Source organism: Orycteropus afer, unplaced genomic scaffold (genome assembly GCF_000298275.1).
Source record: "Orycteropus afer afer isolate SDZICR_OR568_19922 unplaced genomic scaffold, OryAfe1.0 scaffold00134, whole genome shotgun sequence".
NCBI classification, from domain to species: Eukaryota; Metazoa; Chordata; class Mammalia; order Tubulidentata; family Orycteropodidae; genus Orycteropus; species Orycteropus afer.
This window is the reverse complement of record NW_006921721.1, coordinates 6,163,490-6,169,473: the sequence shown is the minus strand read 5'-3', so window position 1 is coordinate 6,169,473 and position 5,984 is coordinate 6,163,490.

The following is a 5,984-nucleotide window of genomic DNA, read 5'->3' as shown; positions in this document are numbered from 1 at the left end:
ACCTTGGCAGAGGAGAACTTTAACAATCAGGTGGATAGGATGATACATTCAGTGGAAACAAGCCATCCTTTTTCCCCAGCTACTCCTGTCATTGCTCAATAGGCTCATGAACAAAGTGATCATGGTGGCAAGGACGGAAGTTATGCATGGACTCAGAAACATGGACGTCCACTTATCAAGGCTGATTTGGCTACCACTGCTGCTGAGTGACCAATCTGCGAGCAGCAGAGACCTACAATGAGTCTGCAAGGTGATCAGGGTGATCAGCCAGTAACCTGATGGCAAGTTGATTACATTGGACCACTTCCATCATGGAAAGGACAACATGTTCTTATTGGAATAGATACTTATTCTGGATAAGGATTCGCCTTCCCTGCACACAATGCTTCTGCCAAAACTACCATTCATGGACTTACAGAATGCCTTATCCACCACCATGGTATCTCACACAGCATTGCTTCAGATCAAGGGACTCACTTCACAGCAAAAGAAGTGTGGCAATGGGCCTAGACTTATGGAATTCACTGGTCTTACCATGTTCCCCATCATCCAGAAGCAGCTGGCTTGATAGAACGATGGAATGGCCTACTGAAAACACAATTACAGCACCAGCTAGGTGGCAATACCTTGAAGGGTTGGGGAAGTGTTCTCCAGGAGGCTGTATATGCTCTAAACCAGAGTCCAATATACAGTGCTTTCTCCCATAGCCAGGATTCATGGGTCCAGAAACCAAGGGGTAGAAATGGGAGTGGTACTACTCACTATTACCCCTAGTCACCCACTCAAAAAATTTTTGCTTCCTGTCCCTGCTATGCTTTGTGGGTCTGGAGATCTTAGTCCCAAAGGGAGGAACACTCCCACCTGGAGACACAACACTGATTGCATTGAACTGGAAGTTAAGAATGCCACCCGGCCATTTTGTCTTCCTCATGCCTCTGGATCAACAAACAAAGAAGGGCGTTACTGTACTATTGGGTGTGATAGATCCTGATTACCAAGGGGAAATTGGGTTGACATTACATAATGGAGGTAAAGAAGAATATGTCAAATACAGGAGATTCTTTAGGATATCTCTCAGTACTACCATGCCCTGTGATTAAAGTCAATGGGAAATTACAGCAGCCCAATTCTGATATGACTATTAATGACCCAGACCCTTCAGGAATGGTTTGGGTCACCCCACCAGGCAAAGAACCACCACCAGCTGAGGTGCCAGCTGAGGGCAAGGGAAATACAGAATGGGTGGTGGAAGAAAGTAGTTCTGAATATCAGGTACAACCACATGACCAGTTGAGAAACAAGGACTGTGATTGTTATATTTCTTCATTGTACATGTGCATCAAATATTTTTGTTTCCTTCTGTTATGAACTGTGAGATGTAAATAAGGTTAAGGTGTTTCAGCTGTACGTGTGTTAGCATATCATGTTAGGTGCAAATATGACTTATCATTGTCTTTATTTAGAGATTATGTGTGGTTAAGAAGATGTGTACAACTGCCAAGTTGACAAGGGATGGAATGTGATAGTTGGAGCTGTGTGTCAACTTGGCTGGACCACAGTTTTATGTGCTTTAAGCAATTGTGATGTGGGTTATTCCAATGTTGGGATCAGATGCATATGTTCTGAGCAGCCAATCCATTAAAAGAGAGTTCCTCTAGGGGTGTGGCCTACTTCCAATATATTTATGGACATCCTGGGAAAAGAGACTCTCTTCTGTGGATCAGGATCCTGTTGTGCTGCTACAACTGTCTGTGAGCGAACAATCCACCATTCAGCCTAGAGATCTTGGATTTGTCATTCGTTGGCGTCAACAGTCAGTATACTGCCTGTCAATCTTGAGCTCATCAGCCCCTGCAGCTGCATGAGTCAGGAAGAGCCTCCAACTTGATGTTTGATCCAAGAACTTGGGACTTGCCAGCTTCTATAAGTGTGTGAGCCTTTTTCCTAAGATAAACTTCTCTTTATCTTTATGTATACATAAGCTTTACTGGTTTTGCTTCTGTAGAGAACCCAGCCTAACACAGGTACATTCAACAGATTGAGAGAAAGATCAAAGAAAGCACAGACAAAATTCTAGAAGAAATTTAAAAAATAAAAAAATAGAAGAATACATGCAAACTAAATGGAAAATTAGATATCATACAAATACAGCCAACAGAATTCCAGAAGATTAGCACTAAAATTATAGGAAGAGATAAAGCATTGGAAAGGCAAAGGAATATACTTGAATAAGTGGAAGATGGAATTAGCGAAAGTGAAGACAAATCGCTTACTACTAATCTGTGAGAGGAACAATTAGGAAAAAAGACTAGGAAAAAAAAAGAGAAGAAAGCCTAAGAATGATGTAGGACACCATCAAGAGGAATAATTTATGTGTGGTCAGAATTCTAGAACAGGAAGAAACCAAAAAAAGCACTGAGAAAATTGATGAAGATTTGTTTAAGGAATATTTCTCTAATATCATGAAAAATAAGAGGATATACATTTAAAAAGCTCAATGAACCCAAATAGGATAGATTCCAAAAGAAAATCACCAAACAATATCATAATCAAACAATCCAAAACCAAAGTCAAAGAAAAAATCCTGAAAGCTGCTCAGGAAAAATGAAAAGTAACTATAAAGGAGAACAAATAAGACTAAATTCTGATTTCTCCACAAAAATAATACAGGCAAGAAGGCAATGGGATGACATATATAAAACTCAGAAAGGAAAAAGTTGTCAAACAAGAATTATGTATGAAGCAAAATTGTTGCTCAGTTACCATGACAAAATTAGGACATTTCCAGATAAATAGAAATTAAGGGAATTTGTAAAAACCAGACCAACCTTACAAGAAATGCTAATGGGAGGTCTTTTGACAGACAACCAACAATGGCAGACAACAACCTAAGACTAAGACATATAAGAATTTCACCAAGAAATCAACTCAGATATTAAAAAAATAAAATAAACTTCACTGCTGTTGAGTCAACTCCAACTCATAGCAACCCCTCCTTGGGTTTCCAAGGTGGTATCTCTACAGAAGTGGATTGCCCAGTCTTCCTTCCGAGGCATGGCTGGTATGTTTGAATGGCCAGCCTTCTGGTTACCAGTCAAATGCCTTAGACACTATGCCACCAGAGCTCCTAATTCAGATACACAAATGTCAAAAATAAAATACATCTACAAGACTGAAAACAGGGACCCAGAGATTTTAATTTGTAAAGAACAACAACTACAAAGCAAAAAGAAGGAATAAGTGATGTAGTTACAGAAGTTCCAAATGGAGAGGAAGTCAACATAATATTAAGATAGAATGTACTGTTTTAAAGTTGGATAGATAATAATAAATTACAGAGTAACCTCAGAGAAAACTAACAAACTTTCTCACCAAAATGAAAAAGAAGAAAATCATAAAGACTCAGTAAATGCTAAAACAACAGTAATGAAGGAAATTAATTTTAAAAAAAAATCTTTAGACAAAAATAAATCAACCCAGAAAAGTATATGGAACAACACCCCCCATACAATGAGAAAAATGGCAGCAGTAAATTCATACTTATCACTACTACACTGAATGTAAATGGATTAAATGCACCACTCAAGAGAAAGAGAGTAGCAGAATGGATAAGAAAACATGATCCTTGGAAAAGGATTGGTGCAGGAGATCCTGGATAGAGTGGGAGAAAAATGTGGAGCAAAACTCTAAATCATAAAAAATGACCAGGCTTACTGGTCTCATAGTGCCTGGTGAAACCCCAGTACTACAGCCCCAAGTTATACTTCAGACCTGAATTGAACTCACTCCTGTGGCTTCCCTGCCAAACAATGGAGAATCTTAAAGGGTGAACATTTACACCAGGTAGATAGACTCCTTAGAACAATCAATCATAGGAGATCAGAAGAGCAGTAATTACATAAGGAGATATCTCAGGGGGCAGGAATGCATAGGAAAGAAGGACACAGGCAAGAAGTAACCATAGGAAGGAGCAGGAACAGAGCTGTTACACTATGGAGATTGTAGTCAATGTCATGAAACAAAATGTGTATGAACTGCTGTATGGAAAATGAATTTGCTCCGTATATGTTCACCATATCACAATAAAAATTAAAAACAAAAAAAAGACAACATGATCCATTGATATGCTATCCATAAGAGACACACCTAAGACATAAAAACAAAAATAAGCTAAAAATCAAAGGATGGGAAAACATACATCAAGCAAATGGCAACCAAAAAGGACTGCAAGTTGCAATATTAATTTCTGATAAAATAGACTTTAAAGAAAAAAAAAACAGCAAAGGATAAAAGGTAGGGCATTATATAATGATTAAAGGGTCAATCCAACAAGAGAACACAACCAAAATAAATACCTATACGTCCAACAAAAAACTCCAAAATACATAAATCAAACTTTAACAGAATTGAAACAAGAAATACACAACTCCACAATCACAGTAGGAGACTTTAATACACCACTTTCAATGAAGGAAAGAACAACTAGCAAAATAAACTCAACAAAGATACAGAAGATCTAACCTACATAATCAACCAAGACCTGATAGATGTAGACAGAACACTTCTCCCAAGCATGGTATAATACACATTCTTTCACAGTGTACATGGAATATTCTCCAGAGAAGACCATATGTTATGCCACAAAGCAAGCCTCAATAAATTTAAAAACGTTCACATACTACAAAGTATTTCTCAGCTCACAATGCAAGAAAATTAGAAATCAACAACAGGAAGATTAAGTGAAAAAAAAAATCAAATACATGGAAACCAAGTAACACCCTACTCAAAAACTATAGGATAATAGAAGAAATAAAAAGTTAAATTTAAAAACTCTTTGAATCAAATAAAGTTGAAAACACAATGTACCAAAATCTTTGAGACACAGCAAAAGCAGTGCTCAGAGGACAATTTATAGCAATAAATGCACAAATCAAAAACAAAGATGCAAAATCAACACCTGTGTCCAACATCTCCACAAATTAGAAAAAGAACAACAAAAAAAGTCTACGGTCACCAGAAGAAAGGAAATAAAAATATTTTAGCAGAAATAAATTAAACAGATAAACAACAGAAAGGATCAACAAGACTAGAAGTTGATTCTTTGAAAGGATTAATGAAGTTGACAGACCACTAGCAAATTTAACAAAGGAGTAGATGCAAATAACATGAACAAGAAATGAAATAGGTTATGTCACAACAGAACATTCTGAAATAAAAAGAATAACAGATTACTAAGAAGAATTGTGTTGCTGTTGTTGTTAGGTGCTGAAGAGTCATCTCCAACTCATAGCAACCCCATGCACAGAAGAACGAAACACCGCCCCGTCCCATGCCAGCTCTGCAATCCCTGCTACACTTGAGCCCATCACTGCAACCACTATGTCAATCCATCTCGTTGAGGGCCTTCCCTCTTTGTTGACCCTCCATCTTACCAAGCATGACATCCTTCTCCAGGGAATGGTTCCTTCTGATAACATGACCAAAGTAGGTGAGACAAAGTCTGGCCATTCTCACTTCCAAGGAGCATTCTGGTTGTGCTTCCTCCAGGACTGATTTGTTAGTTCCTTTAGCAGTCCTTGGTACTTTCAGCATTCTTTGCCAGTACCACAACTCAAAAGCATCAATTCTTCTTCAGTCTTCCTTATTCATTGTCCAGCTCTTGCATGCATATGAGGTGACTGGAAATACCATGGCTTGTGTCAAGCGCACCTTACTCTTCAAGGAGACATCTTTGCTCTCAGACCTTGAAAAAGGTCTTTTGCAGCTGACTTGCCCAGGATTGTACATCGTCTGATGTCCTGACTGCTCCTTCCATTGGTGTTGATTATAGAACCAAGCAATGTGAAGTCTTTGACAACTTCAATCTTTTCTCCATTTATCACGATGCTGCTAATAGGTCCAGTTGTGAGGATTTTTGTTTACTTTATATTGAGATGTAATCCATACTGCAGACTCTATTCTTCAATCTTCATCAGGAAGTGTGT